This window comes from Lynx rufus, unplaced genomic scaffold (assembly GCF_022079265.1).
Source record: "Lynx rufus isolate CCGP_SWC_20201006 ecotype Redwood Valley unplaced genomic scaffold, mLynRuf1.p SCAF_8, whole genome shotgun sequence".
Taxonomy (NCBI): Eukaryota; Metazoa; Chordata; class Mammalia; order Carnivora; family Felidae; genus Lynx; species Lynx rufus.
This window is the reverse complement of record NW_025814896.1, coordinates 8,702,711-8,729,652: the sequence shown is the minus strand read 5'-3', so window position 1 is coordinate 8,729,652 and position 26,942 is coordinate 8,702,711. Positions and strand designations below refer to the sequence as shown.

The following is a 26,942-nucleotide window of genomic DNA, read 5'->3' as shown; positions in this document are numbered from 1 at the left end:
GGGGTTTTCCTGCCTATGTGGGTTTCTATATTTTCACCAGCCTTTGACTCAGAAAAACCCAATTCAAGTGGATGCCTTTGGTACAAGTGGCAACAGATACCAGCATATCCAGAACCGTCAGGATCTCATTTCCTGCTTCCCCCGGCCTCCCTGTCTCTGCCTCGGCTTTTAGCTTTGCCAGAAGGAGTCCGTTGTCCTTTTGGGAATTCCCTCAACCACCCGTCATTTCGGGCTGAACATAAATGATTTATCCAGCAAGAGTTAATAAAATTGACTGTGGTCTCCGAAGAAGGGATAGTTTGTCAAATCTATATCTTCAAACTAATTGAATATATTTTTCATGAATTGTGATTAATGTAAGGTAATTTCAGAGGATGGCTTTTACTAATTAATGAATCCATCACACTGACTCATCTTGGCAGACTAAACTTTAAAAGTTCACGGCTGCCTTCTTCAAAACCAGGATCCCATACATACCTAGTTTAGTGGTTTAGTGTAATTCTTAAGAAAGCAAGCAGATTGGGCAATACTTTAATTCAGAAACAAGTTGCTCAATGTGTGTTCTCTGAAAATAACAAGCCTGAGAAGGGGAAACTATAAAACACGGGCGGTAAGCTAATGTATTCCTGCTTCTTGATTGATTTCACATTTACAACAAAGCTCACATTATTAGAAAGGATTTGGAAAGGTCAGCCAGAAGCATCTTACTACCCATAGAAGGATTTCTGAAGTAGCACCAAATTCACTCAAAACAACAAAATAAAGAGAAAACTTATCTGAGTTAGGACAACACGGCTGGCTCTCCAACTTTACAGAATTTAGGAAATAAATGCAGGTGGGTTGTTTTTTCTCCCTGCTCACAGAAAAGTTTGTTTTAAAAAGGCAAGGGAGTTATGGTTTCAAGAAAGGAAAATGGTTCGTGTTTTTCTTATCACATCAAAAGGGACATACACGCCCTTTAACAGAAAGCAATTAGGGGCCTTTCAAAGAATGAGTCTCCCTGTAGCAAATGGCAGTTGGTGTGGAAACAGGTAACACACACACCTAGAACCAGGCAGGACCAAAATGGAAAAGAAACAGAAGAGAAGGAAGAGAAGAGAAGAATTAAGAAAGAGAAAGAGAAAAAAAGAGAAAGAAAGAAAGAAAGAAAGAAAGAAAGAAAGAAAGAAAGAAAGAAAGAAAGGCCTGGATTCCAGCTTGGGGGGTGGTTTACAACCACACAACGCTCGGAGAACTAGAATTCTGCCCTTCTAGAATATTCGCTGAAGTGAATCTCAGTGATTCTGGGCCCAGGACCCCACAGACTTCTGCCTGGTGTCTCTGGATGGGGATAGGAGGGCAGTGGTGACAGTGCAAACGGCTTCCTGAGGTGGGCGAGTGGAGAGGGATGGGGGGTGGGGCGGGTGGGAGGAGTTTGGAAGGGTCCAGAGCCTCCAGAACCTTTCTCCACACCTACCCTGAATAGCTGCAGCGCGGAGAATTCTTCTCCTTTGGGATGCAAATGTGGCATTCACAGCCAATCAGGTCTTCTGAGTGGATTAACCAGTAGTCAGTCCAGTTTTGGTTGGGGGAGGAGGGGAGGGAGACAAGAAAGAGAAAAAGGAAAAGAATTTTCTTCTAATGGAGCGGAGGGAGAGACGGAGTAATCCTCACCATAATGGACGGTGACTTATAGGGACCTTTCCCAAGTGCCAGTTCTGGGCTGAGTAAGGGCTTTCTATTCTTATTCCCTAAACTTCCGGTTAGGTAAACCTCCCCTCGCTGACACTCCCTGAGTTTCCTAAAATCCCGTAGTCATCTTTCCTGAGGGCATTTGATGTTTTTCCTACCTTAAACACCCACTCTTCCTAAGCGCCATCTATGTGAAACAGGTACAGAACCCTGGGGGTGAAATTGTGAGGTTCCCAGTTAAAATATAAGGGGAAAAAACATCGTTGGATTCTGTATAGTATGATGTCTGGCACACACCAAGCCCTCGATAAAACCTGACCATTGTGTTTGCATTCCCTTTCAGGTTATCTGTTCAGAAACTGCCAGTAAAGCTAACGTACCGACTTGCTTCAGTCTGGAACCGGATTAAATAGTAAGAGTCTCAAAATGTGTTAAAAATCAGTGATTCTTGAGAAAACTTAACTCATCCATATCGTGACTTACCTACCACAGAAACTTCTAAAAGCTTGATATTATTTTTATGTATGAAATTCTAGGCTCTTGGTCCCATCTGGTCTCCTAATATCCAAGTTCATGAGAAAAGTAAGTGCTTCCCCTGCCCCCCCCCCCCCCCCCCCCCCCCCGTCCCCCAATTTCCTACAGTGAGCATTTAACAGGTACCTGCATCCAACAAGCAGGTAAGGAAAAGTAACAGCTTCCAGATGTAAACAGGACACCTTACTGGGCTAATTTGGTCATTCATTTCCCCCCCCCTTAGACAAAGGTAGGTTTTCAAGCCAAGTGGAACATAGGAATATCTACAAATGTAAAAAGTCTGCTCTCGGCGTGTAATTACATTTGTTTTTCTATTCTTGATGTTGTTGTGAGTACTTTCTCGTCTTTCTTACCCATTCCAGCCAAATATGTGTCATAACTTTATTGGACTTTTTAGAACCAGGAATTGATATTGGGTTTTGTTTTTTGTTTTTTTGGTTGTTTCTTATTTATGTCAAAATTTTCTGCTTTTAAGTGTGCTAATTCCTTCTTCCATTTATGTTGATAGATAATATCTACATTTATATCGCCTTAAGGTATATTGAGAATCGCTCCGGGTATGGAGGGGAAACCAGGAAGCTAGAACTTAGGAAAGGAAAATACACTTAGCAGATGATTTCACCCCTCACAGAGGGGTGGGGTGGGAAGGGGGGTGCTTGGCTTTGAGATTTTACTTTTTTTTTTTTTTTTTTACAAGAAGGAGGTATTTAGGTATGGCTTGAATAATTGAAAATACAAAGAAAACACGCCAAGATTCCTGAACCATCTGCTGTGGGGTGGGCTCACCTGTTGGGTCCGGAGAGCAGGAGGCGGGGAGAGGGCTGGACTGCAGCGCGGAGGGCGAGGGCGGGGGCGGAGGGCGTGGGTTGGGTGGCGGAGGGGGGGGTGGGGTGGGGTGGGGACTCTGGGGACTCAGCTGCTCGCTCGGTTGGCCTGATTCTCAGCCGTTTTCTGTCTCCCCCACCCACGAATTTCCCCCAAGTGTGCAAAGACCTGCACCTCGCAACACGCTGCAGGGGCCACGGTGACTGTGTTAAAGTTGGGGCACACAGCCTGGCTGGAGGGAGGGGGAGGAGAGAGGGAGAGAGAGAGGGAGGGAGGGAGAGATCACGTGATTTTCTGGAACGCAGATTAGCTTCTTTATTTTGATTCTCTAGCAAACTCACTATCTCCAAAATGCGTTGAGTGCATGGAAAGAGTAAAGTCACGTTCCACTGGAAAGGGTCACTTCTTAAGTTCACACGAACTGACTCTTTGATCCTCCCTCATTGCTCTGAAGATTTACTTCTCTTTCAAATCAAATAATTTGTTTCTCATTCTGAAAAAAGCTTTCTAGATGTGATTTCCCTTTTGAAAGAACGACTTTGAAGTCTTCCTCCAGCACATCCTTTCTTAAAGGGACTTGGAAAGGGGGGACAAACGGGGGTGGGGGTGGGGAAGACCGTTTTGAAAAGTCACTTTCCAAATACTCTGTCTTTCCATGAAAGACTCTTGAACTGAAACCGGCCAGCTGCCTGGAGATCACTTCAAGTGCACCTCCTGGGGCTGGACCACCCCATGCTCCCAAGGGGAGCACCCAAACTTCTCCTTGTGGACCCAGGAGCCCGGTGAAGGTAAAGGTGGGCAGAGTAGAAAGAAAACTGTGTTTTCATTTTTGAGCAAAGCCACTTCCGTGGGAGGGCTCTTGGCTCTGAATTAGCAAGGATTGCCAAACGCATTTAGTTCTTGTCTCCTAGGACTTCGGGGCAGGGACAGCTGAAATCCCGGGCTGGTGGGTTTCTGGGATGGTTGGATTTCAGGCTTCGGGTTTGTGGAGTGTTTATTAACTTCATCCCGGTAGGTGGACTGTGCCAGGTTGCAGCACCTGCCCCACAGTGGCCAAAAACACTGGCAACACATTCAAGCCTCTCAGTGCAGAATAAGATGTGTGCACACGAAGTGACCTTTAATTGTGCCTTAGAAACTCATGTCAGACCAACATGTGGTTTCACTTATTCAGCAGAGGTTATTACATTTCAAGCTGGTTTGTGTTAGTTTTCAGCATTTAAATAAAGCATTTTCTCTGTCATATATTTGATGTGGCTCAAAGAAGCTTGCTTTTTTTTTTTTCCTGCCCCTCATAGACTGTATTGTTTGATTAGTTCTTTTTGTCAAGTGAGATCAAAGATGGTTTTTCTTTAGGAGAGATCTTTTCTTCAATCAACAGAATGGATTCCATGGTAAAGAGGAATTTTGTTTAAAAGATTTTGAAAAGGGAAAAGATTTCAATGGGAGTGAAAAAGAGGTGGTTTGAGGGGCACCTGCGTGGCTCAGTCGGTTGAGCATCCGACTTCAGATTGGGTCATGGCCTCGAGGGTCATAGATTTGAGCCCCCTGGTGGGCTCTGTGCTGACAGTGCAGAGCCTGCTTGGGATTCCCTCCCTCTCTCTCTCTCTCAAAATAAATAGAAATCAAAAAAGCATTAAACAAATAAAGCCCCTTCCTATAAAAAAAAACAGATGGTTTTATTTTTGCATTACACTTATCTGTCAAAGAGTTCGACGAAAGTAAATACTGTGGCGTGCTGAACTTTGGATTCACTATAGAAAAGCTTTTGCAGTCTTAGCTTCCCCTATTGTGGCAATATCCATTCACATTTTGTGATCTGTGGCCATCAGAGAGCTACCCGTCTCTACTGCTGGCTTTCCTACGGAGCAGGTGCTGGCCCCCTGGCCTTTGCTCATGCTGTTTTTAGCCACCTGGAATGTCCTTTCCATGCCTCTTGACTGGACACTCCCTCCTATACTTCAAGAGGAAACTCAGCAGTTTCCAGAAAACAACGTCGGTGTCACAGTTAGCTCTAGGAAGGGCCAACCAAGTTATATTGAAACTATTTACTTGTGGACCTGCCTCTCCCTAGGGGCAGGAAATGTGTTCTTCACCAATGTTCCTCTCACCTCCCTGTGCTTGTCAGAGCTCAGCACGCGTCTGTCAATCTGAACTGAACAAAGACAGACATTGTGGTCAGCATCTGCTTCGCTATTAAAAAAAAAAAAAAAAAAAAAAGACACGGGGCGCCTGGGTGGCTCAATCGGTTAAGGGTTAAGTAGCCGACTTCGGCTCAGGTCACGATCTCATGGTTTTTGGGTTCGACACCCGCATTAGGGTCTGTGCTGACAGCTCAGAGCCTGGAGCCTGCTTCGGATTCTGTGTGTGTGTCTGTCTCTCTCTGCCCCCTCCCCCGCTCACGCTGTCTCTCTCAAAAATAAATAAACATTAAAAAAATCATAAAGGATCAAACAGTGAAATTCATACTTAAGAGATAAATTGTTACCAAAAAAAAAGACGATTAGGATTATATCGGGAGTATTTGGCAGTCCCACAGTAAATATCATGTGTCATGGGGCGCCTGGGTGGCTCAGTCGGTTAAGCGTCCGACTTCAGCTCAGGTCATGATCTCACCGTTTGTGGGTTCGAGCCCCGCGTCGGGCTCTGTGCTGACAGCCCGGAGCCTGCAGCCTGCTTCGGATTCTGTGTCTCCCTCTTTCTCTGCCCCTCCCCTGCTCATGCTATCTCTCTCTCTCTCTCTGTCTCTCAAAAGTAAATAAACGTTTTAAAAATTAGAAAAAAAATAGCATGTGTCCAGCATCACGGCGGAATACACGGATACTCCTAGAGAGCGCTTACTATAATCGCCAGTGATACGTATTTTTCTTATTTACTGTGTTAACCCATTGCCTCAGCTTAAACATGTCTGCTCCACGAGGGCAGAGTTTTTGTCTTGTGTTCTTCACTGCTCTGTCCCCAGCAGTGGGAACAACACCCATTTGTCGGCCGTTGCTCCAAAATTATTTGTTGGCTGAACAATCTAGACACCCATTTGCCCACTTCCTGTCATGATGACGGGGGAAAACTGAGATAGCCATCCAAATAATTCAAACCAAAGATTACTAATTACTAAATAAGTCCTGGGGATGTGGTGACTGTTAGTTAACAATACCGCGTTGCCTATCGGAAAGTTGCGCAGAGCAGATCTTAAAGAGGTTTTCGTCACAAAAAAAACATTTGTAACTGTGTGTGGTGATGGATGTTAAGGAGCCTTCGTGTGGTGACCATTTCACAATATATACAAATACTGAATCATCATGTTGTATGCCTGCAATTAACATAATGTGATATGTCAGTGATATCTCAAAAAAAGAATTTTTTTTTAAGTCCACTTTTTTTTTAAATTTTTTTTTTTTAACGTTTATTTATTTTTGAGACAGAGAGAGACAGAGCATGAACGGGGGAGGGGCAGAGAGAGAGGGAGACACAGAATCGGAAGCAGGTTCCAGGCTCTGAGCCATCAGCCCAGAGCCCGACGCGGGGCTCGAACTCACGGACCGCGAGATCATGACCTGAGCCGAAGTCGGAGGCTTAACCGACTGAGCCACCCAGGCGCCCAAGTCCACTTTCTTTTGAGTTAGGACTCAAGAGGCCTCAGTTAGGTGGGTGTTTATTAACGATTCTCCAGTTGCACTGAGTGTGCGTTCAGCTTCGGGCCCCCACATAGCGCACCGTGTGGTTTGGATGTATCTTCAGTGCCCAAGACGGTATATTCTTTGTTTATTCAAAACTCAGGTAACGGCATGAAAAAGCAAACCTATCAGGAAAATGCGTTATCTGGTATCATAAAGAATTGCCAAGATAGCATGTAACCATTCTTTCTTTGGTCTCGTTCCGCCCGACAGTGTAGGTGTGTAGGTGCCTAATAAAGTTTCCTAGACTTGACCTTAGCCGCGAAACTTCACAAAGTCAGAGCCTTCGGGGTGTAGAACACAGGCTTCGTGACGCCATGGAACCGCCAGGTTGGGTTCCTCGCTCTATCCCACACATCCTGGCAAAATGCCTGGCGCATAGTAGGCGATCAAGAACTGTGTTGATGGGGGCGCCTGGCTGGCCCAGTCAGTGGAGCACATGACTCTCGATCTCAGGGTTGTGAGTTCAGGCCCCGCGTTGGGGGTAGAGATTACTTGAAAATAATCTTAAAAAGAACTGTGTTGAATGAATGAATGAGTGAGCCAATGAATAGTCTATCCCAGCGACTGTTGTATAGATTGAACTTTAGGCACCATTGGAGATCATGAACAGCTGGGGGAGAAATTTCCCCTGCTTGTTACAAAGTAGTGGTTGGATGGCTAACCATTTAATTTGAACATCTAGCTGGCCACTTGTATGCCCAATTAAAAGTTTCCAACCACAGTTTTGCTTGTGTACATATTGCCCCTGTAATTAACCTCGTGTGTGAAATACACTGGGTTTTCTGTAACAGAAGAAACAACAGGGAAATTCATATACCTGTGGGAGAGAGGTGAGCGTTACAAAAATCCCAGGAGTGAAAAACAACAGAAAAAAAATTTTTTTTCTGTAAACAACAGAAATTAATGCAAAAATTAATGCAATTAGATTCTTTTTTTTAAGTTCCTTAGAGCACAAAGCCTCTGAGAGAGAATTTGGGCCTTGGCCAAAAAAAAAAAAAAAAGAAAAAAAAAAAAGAAAAAAAAAAAAGAAGGCCAATAGGCCAATGCAAGGTCTAGCCACCTAAGTATCTTGACTCAGTATGTTGGTTTGCTTTTTCTGTGTGATGAACCGTGCCAAAATGTAGAACCTTGAAGCAACCAACTGTTACAAAAATTATTCTAATTTTGGGGGCGCCTGGGTGGCTTAGTCGGGTAAGCCTCCAACTTCGGCTCCCGTCACGATCTCGCGGTCCATGAGTTCAAGCCCTGCATCCAGCTCTGCGCTGACAGCTCAGAGCCTGAGGCCTGCTTGGGATTCTCCGCTGTCTCTCTCTGCCCCTCCCCCGCTCACATCCCGGCTCTCTCCGTCTCTCAAACATGAATAAAAACATCAAAAAATAACAAAATAGAGACCAACAAGTATTTTAATTTTTAATAACTGCAAAAAGTAGTAGAGCCGTTTTAGGTTCAGAGCAAACTTCAGAGGAAGGTAGAGAGATTTTCCGTGTATCTTCTGCTCCCACACGGGCGCATCCTTTCCTGCCCAGCCAGGCACGGCCTTTCCCCAACCATTTAGTTTCTAGGTCGTCTTCTTCTAGGTGAAGCCAGGCAGGCCGGTCACAGTTGGGCTCTCGCTCATGCATCTGTGGCCAGCTGGCCAGCCGCTAGATGATGACGGATGGCCTCTCTCACGTCCAGCTGGGGGGGGGAGTCGAGGAGTCCTCAGCTGGGACGGTTTGTCACCCTCATCCTCCAGGACAGCAGCCCAAAGTTCTGCACCTGACGGTCTCAAAGTCCCGAAGGGCAAGAAGAGGGAAACATACAAAGCGTCTCGAGGCCTGGGCTCAGGGCCTGCCCCGTATCACCAGGCCTTGAAGATAATGCTAACAAAGTATTCTGGTTGGGGAAAAACTGGTTTAGGCAAAACTAAATAATCCAGTCAGTAAATCAGCGGAATCTGGCAGACAGTGACCGCTGAATGTAAACATTGGAGAGACGATTTAGCCAAGCGCTATCAGCATACAATAGTTGGGCCATACTTACACTAAAAAAGGACTTGTTGATCTGCAAGTCAAATTTAAAGTAAAGCCTCGGGTCTTTCTTACTATTTTTATATAAGAAGCAAGTAGAAGTGGACCCCCTTTGCCATGCAGGGGATCAACCATCCTCTCCACTTTGGAGACGCTCTATATGCTGAGTTTTTTGTGGGTTTTTTTTTTTTGACTTTTTAAATGTTTATTATTATTTTTTTTTAAATTTACATCCCAGTTAGTTCACATATGGTGTAATAATGATGTCAGGAATAGAATTTAGCGATTCGTCCCTTATACCCAATACCCAGTGTTCCCCCCAACGAGTGTGCCCTCCGTAACGCCCCATCACCCATCCAGCCCATCCCCCTACCAACACCCGGCCAGCAACCCTCAGTATGTTCTCTGTATTGAAGAGTCTCTTGCGGTTTGTCTCCCTCCCCGCTTTTATATTATTTTTGCTTCCCTTCCTTTATGTTCATTTGTTTTGTACCTTAAATTCCACATACGAGTGAAGTCACATGACGCTTGTCTTTCTCCGACTGCCTTCTTTTGCTTAGCATAAATGCACTCCGGTTCCATCCACGTCGTTGCAAATGGCAAGGTTCTGTGTGCCGCCTTCTCTCGGCTTTGAGGGCAGGGATCACTTCTCATGGGGTTTTGTATCTCCAGGGCAAATTAGGAGCTTCTTTTAGACCACATGACTTTCAGTGAATGTTTAAATCTTCTGCTTCTCGGTTTCTTCATCTATGAGATAAAGCTAATAACAGTACTCGTCTCATAAAGCCATGGGAGGGTCATATGTATAGTGCCTACAAGGTGCTCAGAGCGTCAGACACGTGATAGGCCCTCATTACACGTTAGTTATTCTTAACCATTACTGTTATTGTTAATCTCATCGTTACTGGCTATCATGGTTGATCAAATTCTGTAAGAAAAACTGTTGTAACTCTCCATTTTTATTTCATTTTTTAATGCGTTTTAAAGTTTATTTATGTTTATTTCTTTCTTAAATATTTACTTATTTTGAGTGAGTGGGGGTGGGGGCAGAGAGAGAGAGAGGGAAAGAGAAGCCCAAGCAGGCTCCGCACTGTCCGCACAGAGCCCGATACTGAGCTCAAACCCACGAACGGTGAGATCACGACCTGAGCCGAAAGCAAGAGTCGACGTTTAACTGGCTGAGCCACCCAGGTGCCCCAATATAACTCTTTTTTTTTAAAGGAATCTTAAAATTACTTTCAAACTTCATATATATGTTTTTTTTAATATCTAATGCTACTGAAAGTACATAGAACTGGCATATTCTCAAGACAGCAAGACTTCCATCTCAATTTGGTGTTACAGTGCGCCCTGGGGCGTTTTCACGCATGTATAATCTCATGCGTGCCCCCTACTATCTTGGGAAGGTGGACCAGACCTTTAAAATTTGTATTTTTTGGTTTGTTTGTTTTGGTTTGTTTATTTTTGGGAGATAGAATGTGAGCAGGGGAGGGGCAGAGACACACACACACACACACACACACACACACACACACACACACAGAATCCGAAGCAGGCTCCAGGCTCTGAGCTGTCAGCACTGACACGGGACTCCAACTCAAGAACTGCGAGATCATGACCCGAGCAGAAGTCAGATGCTTAACGGAGCCACTCAGGTGCCCCAGACCTTTCAAATTTGTAAGAAAGAGATTACGTCCCAGCTACCTGGAAATATGGATGATCGGTATACACCAGGAATGATAGCAATAGCATCCTACTGATACCCGGGTGAAGATCACTGACTGTGTGACCTCACGCCTGTCACTTAGCCCTCCAGAGCCTTGGTTTTCACATCTTACCTTCCTCTAAGATTTACCAGCTACGTGAACATTGTATGGGCAACCACTATTTTAAATTCCACTGTGCTGCTCACACATTATCAGTTATGCCTAGGAGGCACTTGCGTCTTTGTAGCTGGATAGTAAAAATCCATTTTCAGACCCAAAGAAGACACATTAAAGTTACCTTCAAGTTTATGGTCGAAAACAAACACCTGACTTAATTTTCAATTCCAGCCTCTTTTAATTCACGATGTTTTGGTCCCTTGTGTTCGAATGAGGATCACGGAACCTTGTCTTTGTGGGCTGAACATACTGTTCATGAGGTTGGACACAATTACCTAGGTTCTAATTAGATACTCGAGATAGAGAGGCGCCTGGCTGGCTCAGCCGGTGGAGCGTGCGACTCTAGATCTTGGGTTGGGAGTTTGAGCCCCACGTTGGGGCACAGAGATTCCTTAAAAAAAAAAAAAAAAAAAAAAGATAACAGTTGTTGATGAAAAGGAAATTGAGTGGATGAGTGAATGAGTGAGTGCTTTGTATTGGAGGAGATCCTGTCCATGCTTACGGGATTTATGTCACTGTTGCAGGTGGTTATAAACCTGTGCTGCATTCAGAGCTGGTTCTTGAGTCCTTCGTCTGTGGGACTGAAGTCCGATCTAGCCCAGAGAACCACTCCCTCAAATAAAGCATTTAGCACAACGTGAGCCTAATAATAGGGAGCCCGTGAGATTTTGCTTTCTGCTGGGCCCAGGGCTACGTTCATTAAAAGTTTTTCTGGTGGGGCGCCTGGGTGGCTCAAGTGTTGGACTCTTGATTTCAGATCAAGTCGTGATCTCCCGGTTCCTGAGCTCCAGCCCCCGAGTTGGGCTCTGTGCTGATAGTGCAGAGAGCCTGCTTGGGATTCTGTCTCTCCCTCGCTCTTTGCCCCTCCCCTGCTCACGCTCTCCCTCCCAAAATAAACATTACGTACATTATATACATCAGCATTAAAAAAAAAAAAAAAAAGGTATTCTGGTTTGAACTCTTGGATCAGTTGATCTGGGTTTTTGTGTTTCATTCAGACTTTACTGCTGTGGGAATTTGTGCGACGACTTGGCTTAATTGCTCTGGATCTCTGTGTTCTCGCCTGTCAACTGAGTGAGCCAACAAGGCCCATCTCACTGAGTTACTATAGTTATGGGAATGGTTGTGTTTGTTATAATACTTATTGGTACTTATTCCATGTCAGGCATGTTCTCATCCCTCATCATGGCCCCTAGAATCCGTCAAGGTGGGCAGATCATGTCATGAAAATACATCCCACCCCGTGCAATAAACTTCTTTTCACTTTGATGACACACGTATACATGCCTTTACAAACAGTTTCCGTTTTTCCGAACCGTCCCTTATACAAAAATTTTTGCACATGTGGTGGGGTGAAGAAATAAAATAGTTGTGGATCAGCAGGAAATAGTAGAACATAAAAAATAAGGAATTCAAAAACAATTTTTTAATGTTTGTTTGTATTAGAGAAAGAGAGAGAGAGAGAGAGAGAGAGAGAGAAAGAGACAGCGCGGGAATAGGGGAGGGGGCAGAGAAAGACAGACACAGAATCGGAAGCAGGTTCCAGACTCCCAGTTGTCAGCACAGAGCCCGAGTGGGGCTGGAACTCGCCAGCCGTGAGATCATGACCTGACCTGAAGTCGGACACTTAACCTACTGAGCCACCCAGGCGCCCCAGGAAATTTTTTTTTTTTTTTTTAAGGCAAGGATGACTCACTCATTATTATCCTTTTGAAGAACTGAGTTGTTCTTTGGGGAGGGACTAGTTCCACGGTCAATAGATTCAGGAAACACAACCTCCTCCCTTTGAAAATCCACAGCAAGTTTCCTCCGCTGATTGGACCACAGCAATCGTTGTTGTATATTCATTCTATCATGGCTAACATAGTCTGGAACCCTCTAGCTGATTTGCTATATATCTGCAAGAACTCAAGCAAACGTTGAGTATGTGCACCTGAACCAGAAGGCACCTACCTTCCTGTGAGCTGGGAGGGTTTGTAATCCAGGAGGGAAGGCAAGCGAATAGCCGTCTCATGAGTTTTTCAGCTGATTCTTGTGGTTGGCAGAGGTGGCTTTAAAAGCTGATCGACAACACAGAAGATCTGGTGAACAGGAACTAGATCTGTAAGAAAATAATAAAAAGGCGCTGAGCGTGGCTTGTACAGTGTGATAAAATGGCTCTCTGTCCTTTTAGCAGGGGTGGGGGGCATTCAGGGAAATGCTGTCCTGCCCCAGGCGGAGGTACTGGGAGGTGGCTGTGTACCCTAAGTGTGAACCGTTCTAACCTCTGACCCCTAATAGGGGTCAACACTATTCTTTAATCGAGAAAGTTATTTATTCAGCTTTCTTATTTCTACTTCTTTGCTTTTTCTCTTCCCTACCCTGCCCTACGTCGTTTCTCTGCCTAATGCATCCCTAATTCTTTGGAAAAGAGAACTTTCTTATTGTTTAAGCCACCTGTGTTCAGCCGTAGAGAAAAGTACGCGGAGAGTAAAAATCAGGAAGATTCTACCACACAGGAAAGCGCGCTCCCAACATCTTGTGACCATCATTCTTGACTTTTCCGACAGTAATTGCACACGAATTCTGTGCTGTATGTCGGAGACCGTTTTTCTGCAATAATAAACATAGGCAGACATTATTTTTGCCGATGGCTTCAAATATTCCACTGTGTGGCTTGGTCGCAGGGTCTGTAACCCTTTGTCCGCTTTGGGGGGACCTCCCAGTTGTTTGCAGTTTATGATTATTCCAGATTGGGCCTTGCTCAAACACACTCGTGTGAGTAGTTCTTCACACTTGAGAGAGGTTTTCCTTAAGGTAAATCTCTAAAGGCAAGAAATCCGTATCAAAGGGTACTTGTATTTTATATATGCCTTCATACTGCCAAATTGCCTTCTGGAAAGGTTATACCAAATGACCCCCATTCCAAATGTGCAAGAAATTGCTTCTTTTGGTACCTGCAATTTTTAAACCATTTATAAGACCACTCTCGATCTCCACTTTAAAAGTATTACTATCCCTAGGGAAAAAGATGAGTTCTTTTGTGAAGTGGATCACTTCCAGAGGGGAGAAAAATGCCTACAATACAGAAACCAGTTAATTTTCCATTTTGTCCACATAATACCAAACGATAAACGTGAATGTCTCTTTCAGGGAATTACTCGTGTTTTAAGCAGCGTAGAGGTCAAATCCGAGCTCAGTACTGTACCACAAACACAGATGAGACAGAGTTTCATCTTTTCTTTTTTTTTTTTTAATTTTTTTTTCAACGTTTATTTATTTTTGGGACAGAGAGAGACAGAGCATGAATGGGGGAGGGGCAGAGAGAGAGGGAGACACAGAATCGGAAACAGGCTCCAGGCTCTGAGCCATCAGCCCAGAGCCTGACGCGGGGCTCGAACTCCCGGACCGCGAGATCGTGACCTGGCTGAAGTCGGGTGCTTAACCGACTGCGCCACCCAGGTGCCCCGAGTTTCATCTTTTCTAAGATTTCCAAGGTTTGGGAATCCTAAATGAGTGTCCTCAAGTAGATATGAATCGATCTATTGAATCAAGGATTTAATTACTTCACGTACAACGAGCAAGTTGCTAATGTAAGAGTGAATAGCATCTTCCAAGCCTGCTTTATAGAACTTTCCTGGCATTATTGACTGGGCATGTCCCAAAGAATGGGTTTCTAATGCTGGGTTTCCCTTTCGACAAGAGCACACTATACAATGCCTAGTTCCCGGCATCTAGTAAATATTCAATAAAACCTAGTTGAGTGTGGGGTGCCTGGGTGGCTCGCTCGGTTAAGCGTCTGACTTCAGCTCCGGTCATGATCTCCCAGTTCATGAGTTTGAGCCCTGCGTGGGGCTCTGTGCTGACGGCTCAGAGCCTGGAGCTGCTTCAGATTCTGTGTGTGTGTCTCTTTCTCTCTGCCCCTCCCTGTTCATGCTCTGCCTCTCTCATAAATGAATAATAAAACATTCAAACAAACAAACAAATCTAGGTGAGTGAATACATGGCAAATGACAAAGTTAAAGAGTGAAGTATCCACGCTATCAGTCAGTATCTATCTAATCAGCCAGAGTTATTCAGGAGCTATTAATAGGTAACCGAAGGGTGTAAGTATAGGCTCTGAACAATCCTTCCTGGATTCTCATGTTGTCCAGAAGTAGCCACAGCAAAGCTGTGGCCAAGGGGGCCCACACGCGTGTTTTGCTTTGTTTTGTTTTGCTCAGGTGGTATTTAAACGTTTTGAAATAGTGGCCAGCATTTTTCAAGTAACCTTTACATAAAGATCGGGATTTCTGGCTTTTCTCAACGAAACGTGAGCTTTGGCCAAACCAAGTCTGAACTCACAGCCCCATGGCAATAGGGGGCCAGGGGTGAGGAACGGTGGCCCCTCCTCCAGACCGACTTGGCCCCCACCTGGCTGCCTGGCTCACCTCTCTCTCTACCTGCCTGGTCTCTGTATGCATCTTGATTTTGCCACACCTCTTTCTTTCTTTCTTTCTTTCTTTCTTTCTTTCTTTCTTTCCTTTAAGTTTGGAATGTGTACCTTGGAGATCCTCTTATCTTAGATTATTACCCCAACTCAAAGAAATTTACGTGCTCTCTCTCTCTCTTCCTGATTTTTAAGACCGTGCTATTTCTGAGCCTTCCCTTAGAGCTTGTATTTTGTTCTTTGTCGTCACCAGACTAGCAGGGACGACTCTCTAGAGAGACTGTCTCTCGGCAAACTCTCTACTGTAGGATGGTGACAATCAAAGACATCGGAATACTTTCTCCTGGGCACGTGGAGTGGGGGAGGGGAAGATTCCGAGAAAGGAAAAGACATAAGATTATGGAGGGTCATTGCTCAATCTTGCTGCTCTCGGCCAATCCTGGTCGTCAGACTAACCCCAGCAAGACGTTTACTTGAAATATTTATTTTGGAGGGCGGGGGGGGTGGGGGAGGGGCGGGAATCATGATTCTACTCTGCTTTGAGGGAAAAAAAAAACCCCAAAACTGTTGACTGTTACATAATTAGACATCAAAAATACAGAGAAACATTCTTAATATTTTGCTATCAAAAAAGCAGACATTTTAGGCATTGCATACAAGATAAACACGTTGCCCATCCCATCCCCCTCCTCCCCTAATAACGTAAGAATAAATGCCAAACTTCTATTACCAATTTGTAGAATTTTTTCCACCGACAAGTAGGTGTTTGGTGGCGATGTCCATTTTTTTCCAGCCAAAATGCTTCCTGTCCCCACACTATTAATTTTGTTTTTATGAATAATACAGTAGGCCCCAGTTATTATTTAGTTTGATCGTATGCTAGAGTCATGCTCTGCATTTTAATTTAAGTGTAACTGCTCAGGAAAAATGCAAATCTCTTCTATTCAAATTCAAAAGAAAATAAATGGATTTTTTATGGCCTAAAGGATCTATTCATTACCAAATCATTTATCTTTTCAGAAGGAACAGTTTATATATCCAATATGCTCTCGTGCCGTCTTTATTTTCTTCATTTTTTCTCCTTTGATAAATATGCTCGCTCTTTCAAATCTCCCTCGAATCTCTGCCGATAGGGCCAGCTTATAGCAGACTGAACAAGAATATAATTAATAGCATTAAGCAGAAAGCAATGGTGGCAGAAGAGACTCGAACGTATTGGATATTTAAAAAATAATAACAAACAAATCCAACACTTGGATTGCCAGGTTAAAAAAAAAAAAAGAGGCAGAAAGAAAGATACATGCCTGGACTTAAAGTAAAATGACATAAAGGGGAGGGAAAAGGCAGAAGTACACGTCTTTTCCACAGACTCGCTTTTTTGTGAGTCTGGTGCTCCGAGCCTTAAGAACTAGGCGCACTCGCGTTCTAATCACGCGTGCTGGTTTTGCTTCTAACATCACCTGCTATTAGAAGTTTGCCATTTTGCGTGTCAGCCTGTATTCTTTTTTTTTTTTTCCCCTTTTATGGAACACTGGTTGATGTTTACATCTTGATGAAAGAAACCAGTTTAGAGAGCATTGCTTCTGGGCGGGAGGGGCGTGGGCATACACAAACGGCTGTGATACAGCGAGCAATTTCCTATAAATACGTTTCATCCTAGCTGCTCTAAAGGGCCCGAATGGTTTCCTCCTGAATTAGGAAGGCCCTTAAGTGAGAAACAGTAATGGCAGGTGTGAGTTTGTGGCCTTTTTTTTTTTTTTCATCTCAGACATTTGCTGTTCTCTGGCATACCGTACTTTAAAAATCATAGGACTGCGTTAAAGTTACGCAGAATGTTGACTTTCCCCATTCATGTTTATGTATTAAATCGGATTTCGGGGCACACTGAATGGATTTCTTTGTTCTGCCTAGATTAAGTCCGGATAGAATAATCTAGTTTAGTTATGGCCACATTGTTCAAATAATGCTAATTATAGTGCTTAACAATACAACGGCAGATTTAAATGTTCATTCTGAAGAAGGGAAAAATCATCCGCCACACGCTCAAAAAAAAAAAAAAAAATGTGGACTCACTCTAACTTGCTCCCTGAAGGCCAATTTAAAGACTGGTTTTCAAAGCACTGTTTACCTTGAAATTCTTAAACACCAGCCCTGCTTCCAGCCTGCGTCTGGGACCCGCAGTAACCTTGGGGGGCTGATTCTGAGTCTTCTGTAGAGAGAGTTGCAGTTTCAAACCAGTCTGCAGGCTGCTTTTCGAACGATCTCAGGAGGGGAAGGGGAAGGGTGATCTCAGCCACCGAGGGCCCTTTCTGACCACAGGCTTCCCAAATAAAATTAGGGTTGCAAGGAGGCGGAGGAGGGATCTTTGAGGGAAGGACAGGTTCTGCTGGTCCTAGCAGGCCAGAGACAGAGCAATCCAGAGACCATCTGATAACTAACTCCTCCGGAGACAAAAATAAATCAGGGTTTCCCGCAGAGCTTCTATGAAGTGCTGTGTGTTTTTTTTGTGTTTGTTTGTTTAAGAGGAGAAATGATGGGATTAGGATGGGAAGGGACGTGAGAGGACATATAAGCAAATGTTTGCCCAGGCTACTTCTTTCTGGATGCTGGGGTTTTCACTTGCATTGTCCTCCATTTTGTGATTTATTTGGGAAATTCCTGAGGTTGGAGCGCAGTGAGAGATGAAGCTCATGGCACCAGAAAAGAAAACAAATAACACGTTGAAATATCGTTAGCAGGTGATGATGCAGAATACAGACAAATGGACGGAAGATCTCTTTAATCCCAATCATAAAGGATTTAATCATAAAAAGAAATAACTCGTGCCACGCCGACTCCAAAGTGATAAAATACTGAATGCAAGGCACAGACTATTTAGGGAATGTGTGTGGAATTTTCGAACATAAATCACCTATCGCTCAGGGTCTGGGCGACCGTAGGAGGAGAATAGACACAAACAGCACCTCTCGAGGAAGGAAAGAAAGAGCATGAGACTCTCCAGGCCAAGGACCGCTTTCTTGTTTAACGTGGCAAAAACAGGTGATAGATTATGCTTTGAAAAAATTGGGTGTAACATATGAATAGGATCCTGGATCAGATTTACAAGTGTTTCTTATAAGCGCCATTCATCAGACAATAGGCAACGTTTGAATAAGATTTTTTTTTTTTTAAGACTTTATTTTTAAGTCATCTCTACATACAATGTGGGGCTCGAGTTCACAACCCGGAGATCAGGAGTCGTACCCTCCACCAACTGAGCCAGCCTGGCGCTGCATTGGATAAGACTTTTATTGTTTTTACTTTATTAAAAAAGTGTTTTCAACGTTTACTTATTTTTCTGAGAGAGTGACAGAGAGTGTGAGCGGGGGAGGGGCAGAGAACGAGGGAGACACAGAATCTGAAGAAAGCTCCAGGCTCCAAGCCGTCAGCACAGAGCCCGACAAGGGGCTCGAACCCACGAACCTTGAGATCATGAACCTGAGCCAAAGTTGGACGCTCAACCGACTGAGCTACCCAGGTGTTCCTGAATAAGACTTTTAAATTAAATAAGGGCACTGTATCAGTGCTAATCTCGATGAGTCTCCTGTGATTATGTAGGAGAATGTTACTTTTAAACAAAAAATACAGGGGCACCTGGGTGGATCAGTCGGTTGAGCGTCTGACTTTGGCTCAGCTCATGATCTCATGGTTCGCGAGTTCGAGCCCCACGTCGGGCTCCATGCTGGCAGCTCAGAGCCCGGAGCCTGCTTCAGATTCTGTGTCTCCCTCTCTCTCTTCCCCTCCCCTGCTCACGCTCTGTCTCTCAAAAATAAATAAATGTTAAAAAAATAAACAAAAAAATATATAATACAAAAGGACCCAAAGATTGGGAATTGTGGGAAGAGAGCTAACTTTTGCTTGCCACCACGGAATTTTCCATGACTCAAAGCTACTGCGATTTCACACAAGATAATAATTTTGGGGGCGCCTGGGTGGCGCAGTCGGTTAAGCATCCGACTTCAGCCAGGTCACGATCTTGCGGTCCGTGAGTTCGAGCCCCGCGTCAGGCTCTGGGCTGATGGCTCAGAGCCTGGAGCCTGCTTCCGATTCTGTGTCTCCCTCTCTCTCTGCCCCTCCCCCGTTCATGCTCTGTCTCTCTCTGTCCCAAAAATAAATAAACGTTGGGAAAAAAAAAAAATTAAAAAAAAAAGATAATAATTTTGGAAGATAAAAATGAACTCTTCAATTGTTGACCCGACCTGCTCTACTGTTTAAGACCTTGGGCAAATTAATTAAGCACTTGCTTTACACCCCCATTCCCTCAGCTATAAGACTCGTTTAACAATAACTCATCCCAACTACAGCCGATCCTTGAATAGCACAGTGCGGGGGACCCGATGCCCCTCACAGCCAAAAACCCATGAATAACTCTTGTTTTTCTTAAGTGAGCTCTACACTGCCTGACCTGGGGCTTGAACTCACAACCCAGAGACCAAAAGTCATGGGCTCTACCAACTGAGCCAGCGAGGCCCCCCCATGAATAACTTTTGACTCCCCCTGGACATAACTACTTATGGGCTACTGTTGACTAGAAGCCTGATAACACGTGTTTTCTATGTTATCTGTATTACATACTGTGTTTTTACAATAAAGTACGCTAGGGGAAAAAATGTTATTACGAAAGTCGTAAGGAAGAGAAAATACAGTTATAGTACTGTATATATTGACCTACGTTAAAAAATTCGTGTAAAGCGGACCCACATAGTCCAAGCCTGTGCTATTCCAGGATGAGCTGTATTCGTTACAAGGATTCAAGGAGAAATGTCTAGAGCATTCAGCTAGCACCTGGCTCAAGGCAGCTATCAGGAGTTGTCTAGTATGTGGTCACGATTATGCTTAGAATTATTTCTTTAGCTTCTGTTTTGATGAGTAAGCTTTTGTGTGTTTGGTAATAACTTAAAATAGAATGGTTTGCCTGTGAATCCAGGGACCTGGAAAATGTTCGTATGCTTTAGAAAACACAGTGCTTGGGAGTTGGACTTAATTCTTACCAACATACACACCTTTATAGTTACTTCTGTTCTTTCCTTGTGGAAACATACTTTATGAAAAGCATAATTAACTTGGGCTTGGAGGAATAAAGCTAGATAGGTATTAGTGAGTAGTTATTGGTTGTTGTGTGGGAGAAAAAGAGGGAGGGGTCTCCGGGTTGGCTCAGTGGACAGAACATGGGACTCTTGATCTTAGGATCATGAGTTCAAGCCCCAAATTGGGCAAAGAGCTTACTTTAAAAAAGGGAGGAGGGGCACCTGGGTGGCTCAGTCGGTTAAGCATCCGACTTCGGCTCAGGTCACGATCTCGCGGTCTGTGAGTTCGAGCCCCGCGTCGGGCTCTGGGCTGATGGCTCAGAGCCTGGAGCCTGCTTCCGATTCTGTGTCTCCCTCTCTCTCTGCCCCTCCCCCGTTCATGCTCTGTCTCTCTCTGTCTCAAAAATAAATAAAAAACATTAAAAAAAGATTTTTTTTAAAAAGGGAGGAAAGAGAGGCACCCAGGTGGCTCAGTCGGTTAAGCATCTGACTTCGGCTCAGGTCACGATCTTGCGGTTTGTGAGTTCGAGCCCCGCGTCGGGCTCTGCACTGACAGTGTGGAGCCTGCTTGGGATTCTCTCCCTTTCCCTCTGCCTCTCCCCTGCTCTCTCTCTCTCTCAAAATAAATAAATACACTTTAACAATTTTTTTTTTAATAAATAAAAATAAAACTTAGGAACAAAAGGGAAATACGTCCAAAAACAGACCTTCAATAGTAATAGCAGTGACCGTAGCACATGTGGGTGTGTAGGAGTCCAGCTTCCTAACCCTTCCCCTGTTAGGGTTCTTGAGGGCTAAGTTCTGCATGTTCTGTGGATTTTACATCTTCCACTAATTTTTCGCAATGTATTCTGGGGGCGTGGAGAAGGGGAAAGGAGCACTACGAGTGTAATTTTCAGCATGGCTTTTTGCCTTCTTTCCTTCGACCCGTAAAGGCGCTCTATGTTCAGAGGAGACTTAGGAAGGTTCTACGACAGTCAGCATCAAGTAAAACAGGAAGAGTTCTCCACAACCCTCCTCCCAGAAATGTTAACGTCTTTTGGCTGTTTGATGTAACCGGCTAACACGCTTCCTGGACGTCTACTTATCTGCTTGCTAATGCACTCTGGTGTCATTTGAGGACACGGGTGTCACCGTGTCCCTGTCTGCGCCGTGCACCTCGCTGCAGAAGCCGTCAACCATACTTGAAGCAATTGGAATATCAGATGATATGAAAAGGCACTGCGCTGAGAGGGACAGATAAGGCCTGGAAGGGGCCGTTCAGCAGGCACAGGGCTGATTGTGAAAGACTAAAAAGGTCAAAAGTGTCAGGAGAACTAACCAATGATATTATCAACAGCGTTGCTGTTAGGAGCGTGAACTTTAGATACACCCGCCCTGCAAGGGAGTCCTGAAGACGATAGTTTACAGGCCGTGTGACCTTGAGCAAGCTAGTTTGGAAGGTTTGGGAGCCTTAGTTTTCTGATCTGTTAAATGGGGTGACAATGGCACCTGTCTGATAGGTGACAAAAGGATTGAATGAGAAAATGAACGAGCAATACCACTGAGGTGAATAATAGAACACCACTTATATTATTACGGGTTATTAACAATTCTGGAGAATGCATTGGGTAGAGTGAGCCAGATGTCCACACTCCCACGTGAGAATTTAAGGCTGCAAACTGGTGACCCAGGAGGCCACCCTGCATTTGCAGACTTGCGTTTGCTTCGCTGAGTATTTAAACGTTTTTCAAATGGGGTGGATTCACATACGCATTCAGCCCATCCCTAGAAAAATAGGAAAATCCCCCAACTTGGCCGTTACATCCCCCCCCCCCCACGGCAACAATAGCTAAGTAACAAAGACTTGACTTTGATCGGCATGAACTTTGCTAGGATCTATTATCCTTCAGGATCTTCCCGAATTCTTCTGGCATTGGACTTTCAGACCCTTGAATTCACTTCTTTCTATAATACTCGCGCTGAAGGCGATTGATGTTCACACAGACGATACTGTATTATTCAGCCATAAAAAAGAAGGACATTTTACCATTCGCAATGGCACGGATGGCGATAGAGCGTATAATGCTGAGCGAACTGAGTCAGAGAAAGACAAATACCGTATGATTTCACTCTCATGTGCAACTGAAGAAACAAAGGAGCAAAGGCGGGGGGTGGGGGGAAGAGAGAGAGAGGCAAACCAGGAAACAGGACTCTTAACTACAGGGCATATAGTGGTGATTACCAGAGAGGAGGAGGGTGTGGGGATGGGTTAAATTGGTAACGGGGAGTAAGGAGTGCACCTGCTACGAGGAGCACCGGGTGTTGTGTGGAATTGCTGAATCACCACACGGTACACCTGAAACCGATATGACACTGGATGTTCACTAACTGGCACTCAAATAAAAAACATTAAAAAAAAAAACAAACCCGCAGAGGATACTGATATACTGAGGGTAGAGTTTTTGGCATCACGAGAACACATTTTAGGGGGTGCTGAGGATTCCCCTTCAGCGTCCTGCAGGACATGCAGCAGAGGTTTTCCGACTCCACTTAGGCATCAGAATCCCCTAGGGGCGCCTGGGGGCTCAGTCGGTCAGGTTCAGGCGTCCGACTTCAGCTCAGGGCCTGGTCTCGCGGTTCGTGGGTTCGAGGCCCGCATCGGGCTCTGTGCTGACAGCTCAGAACCTGGAGCTTGCTTCGGATTCTGTGTCTCCCTCTCTCTCTGCCCCTCCCCTGCTCGTGCTCTGTCTCTCGCTCTCTTTCAAAAATACGTAAACATTAGAAAACATTAAAAAAGGGGCGCCTGGGTGGCTCAGTTGGTTAAGTGCCCGACTTCGGCTCAGGTCGTGATCTCATGGTTCATGGGTTCGAGCCCCACGTCAGGCTCTGTGCTGACGGCTCGGAGCCTGAAACCTGCTTCGGATTCTATGTCTCCCTCTCTCTCTGCCCCTCCCCTGCTCACGCTCTGTCTCTGTCTCTCTCTCTCTCAAAAAAATAAATAAATAAATAAATAAACATAAAAACAAAACATTAAAAACAAAAGAAAAGGAATCCTCCAGAAGACTCACGAAGGTACAGGGAGCTGGACCCCACACTCAGAGTTTCAGATTCAGTAAGCCCCGGGTGGGGATTAGATTTTGCATCTCTCTCAAGTTCTAGAGTGATGCTGATGTTGCCGGTTCTGGGATCCACACTTGGAGATCCACAGACCTATAAAATGTATATCTTTACTTGGCTTTATTTGCAAAAGCAGTATCTGCTTGCTTTAAAATAAAACACATACACTGCAGAAAGGAATACAGTAGAAAGTGAAAAGTCTATAGTTTTCCTACTAGGTAATTGCAGTCAGTAGTTAATTTCTACCCTTCAAGAAGAATTAAAGAACAAAAGTTAATTAAAAAAAAAATTGTGGGGCGCCTGGGTGGCGCAGTCGGTTAAGCGTCCGACATCAGCCAGGTCACGATCTCACGGTCCGTGAGTTCGAGCCCCGCGTCGGGCTCTGGGCTGATGGCTCGGAGCCTGGAGCCTGTTTCCGATTCTGTGTCTCCCTCTCTCTCTGCCCTTCCCCCGTTCATGCTCTGTCTCTCTCTGTCCCAAAAATAAATTAAAAAAGTTGAAAAAAGAAATTAAAAAAATAAAAATAAAAATAAAAAAAATAAAAAAAAAATTGTTGTTGGGGCGCCTGGGTGGCTCCGTCGGTTAAGCATCCGACTTCGGCTCAGGTCACGATCTCGCGGTTCGTGAGTTCGAGCCCCGCGTCGGGCTCTGCGCTGACAGCTCGGAGCCTGGAGCCCGCTTCGGATTCGGTGTCTCCCTCTCTCTCTGCTCCTCCCCCACTCATGCTCTGTCTCTCTCGCAAAAATAAATAAACATTAAAAAACAATGAAAAAAATTGTTGTTTGTTTCTTTATAAACTGCCGTGAGAAAAGCTATACCATACCAATGTAAGAGCTGTGAAGCTTTTACTTTTCTTCTCGGGGCTGATTTGGCGTTAGAGCAAATTAAACAGAAGAAACACGGGAAGAAGGCCTGAGGAAAGGTAAAATGAACCCCGACGTAGACTGAGGCTCACCACATACCTGCTGCCGTGCTCAGCGATTATCCCATTTAGTTGCCAGAGTCGCTTTGCCATGCAAGTGACTCAGGTAAAGTCACGCATCTAGTGACAGCAGAGTTGGGATTTGAACACGAGCCACCTTCGGGGTGAGGCTACGTGGTCTCCTACCCACTACCCTCTCCTACTTACCCCTCACCAGTTGGCATTTACTGATTGTCCTTGAGATGCCAGACAAGGTGATGAGTGTTGGTGAGTACAAAGGTCTCATGGATGTAAAGCCTGGCGGGTGCCACCTGCCTGTTTTCGCGGTCACGGATTTTCTACGGACTGTTTCCCCGGGAGAAAAGCACGCAAACACAGCACTTCGGGCACAATTTCAGGAGCGTCGTGGGCACCCCCCAAGTTTATTTGTGAACCTCCTCGCCTCCCAAGCTAAGGACACCTGATCTTGTAGCCTAACGGCCAAGTTTTGCCCCCGTGGACTCACAGAATGATCCGATTCATGCATGAGACTTAGCTGAGGCGTTGGGTAGTGACTTACACCAGTCGAGTGACCATTTTGGCTCAGCATTCCATCGCTAATCTGGAATCATTAGACACAGGGGCTGGCATCGCAGGCGTGTGCCCTGGGCCCCTGCACAGGCCCCCACCATCAGAAGGACCCCACACTTAGTGCTCTGCTGTTCCCGTCTTGAAATCTTTTTTTTTAATTTATTTATTTTGAGAGAGAGAGGGAGAGATATCACACGAAAGGACAGAGAGAGAGAGAGAGAGAGAGAGAGGGAGAGAGAGAATCCCAAGCAGATTCCACACCGTCAGTGCAGAGCCCCAGGCGGGGCTCGAACTCAAGAACCGTGGGACCGTGACCTGAAGCTTGGAGTCGGATGCCCAACCGACTGAGTCACTGAGGCACCCTGCTGTCTTGAAATTCTTAATAATTTCTGAACAAGGGGCCTTTTTCATTTCACACTGGTCCCTGTAAATTATGGGGCTGGTCCTTATTAGACATTGTGACACTCAACGAGACCTCCCCCCGGCCCCCAGAGGCCTGAACACTTGGAAATAAATAATTACTGGGCAGATATTAGTTTATTCCACTGTCACAGTGGCCGGTGGGACAGGTTCTAGTTCCCCGGGTCAGGGAAGCATTTTGTAAATACCGTCAGTCCTTGAAGCGGCTGGTGTTTGGTGATCAGTGAGCCTTATTAATGAGAATCGAGTCTAGAATTTTGCCAATTTGTCTAAATTCCCCATCTATTTTAAACACAAAAAAAGTTGAATCTCTGGGGACCTCGCCCAGCTGTGCAGATATTTTTTTTCTGAAAACACTGAGTTGCCGTCTTGCGTGTCTTTGCGTGAATTCAGGAGGCAGGCTGATGTCGATTCATCTATTGATCACGCTAGAATCCAGCTCTCCGTAATGGACGTGATTAGAAGCCCCCAGACTGAGCTCAGACTACGTCCCTGGCCTACTAGAGGCGGCTGTGATGTGTGTGGGGGGCGCAGGGAGGGGAGGACGGGCCGGTGGTTTCTCACAGCTGGAAGCAGGTGGCCTGTGGCGAGGACGCTGTCATTCTGTTGAACTTGGGAGTACCTCTGACTCCTGGCCAGTTCTGTGAGGAAGCTGGCAATTCAGGCCCCGATTCAGAAATTCCGATTTCACTTCACAGGCTATTCTACCCAAGCCGGTTCACGGCCAGGCTCTCTGTCCGTTGCCGAGTTGTGATTTTTTAAAAACAAAATGGATTGCTAACTCAAAAGAGAACCGAAAGTTTTCTATTTTGGTACTAAAAAGAAAAAAAAAAAAAGAAAAGAAAATCTGTGGTGCCGTTAAATGCTGAAATATTACATGTTCTAATGAATCTTCTCTAATAAAATACTGTTCACCTTTCTCTGTGCCAAATGGTATACTGTTCCCATAACTATTTGATTAAGAAGGAAAGAAGTGTTTTGAAAACTGTATTATTATAATATGAGAATTAAAATTAAGTTCGTCATTCTATGATATTGGCTGTGGAGCTTCTGACCTTTCTCATTATGCCAATTTGTGAGTTTTTTTTCCCTTTCCAATGGGGAAACCCTGTGGCCTGCTTTCTTTCTTTTTCTTTCTTTCTTTCTTTCTTTCTTTCTTTCTTTCTTTCTCTTTCTTTCTCTTTCTTTCTTTCTTTCTTTCTTTCTTTCTTTCTTTCTTTCCTCCTCCTTTCCCTCTCTCTTTCTTTTAAAATAGAGCAACTAGCTTCTCATTTTTGTATGTTATATGTTTACTCGATAATTTTGGGCATGAGTTGGCTTCCTCTCATGAATAACTCATTAATAATAGTAATACACTGCATTGAAAAATATATATCTAGGGGCACCTGGCTGGCTCAGTCGGTAGAACCTGTGACTCTTGATCTCTGGGTCATGACTTCAAGTCTCAGGCCGGGCACAGAACTTACTTAAAAAAGGAAAAAAAAAAAGCTCACAGTAATTGAGCTCGACTGTATTAAGTATAACTTGCAGACTGGAAAATGAAACAAATTCCCAACTGTTTTCTTTTTTTCTTTTATTTCTTTTTGTTGTTTTTCGTTTGTTTGTTTTCCAAATGTGTTTTTAAACACCCACGTGCTAGGTCCTGTGACTAGCCCTGGGAACACTGAGTCAACGAAGACTCAGTCTGAAACGTGATTACTTCACTCTTAACATTTATTGAAGTCCTGTGCTAAGAACTTTGCTATTTTTTATTTTATTTTTATGTTATTATTTTTTTAAACTTTATTTTTGAGAGAAAGAGAGAGAGAGAGGGGGGAGGGGCAGAGAGAGAGGGAGACACAGAATCTGAAGCAGCCTC

General features: G+C 44.6%; 1 long non-coding RNA gene across 1 annotated transcript in view; it reads left to right on the top strand.

Moving 5' to 3' along the window:
• The window catches only part of LOC124503477 (uncharacterized), a 58,284-nt gene that overhangs the window by 18,021 nt on the left and 13,321 nt on the right, over positions 1-26,942 (top strand). Inside the window, exon 2 of the long non-coding RNA XR_006960183.1 lies at positions 2,015-2,083. This is a non-coding gene — a long non-coding RNA (uncharacterized LOC124503477). The remainder of the gene's footprint in view (positions 1-2,014; positions 2,084-26,942) is intronic.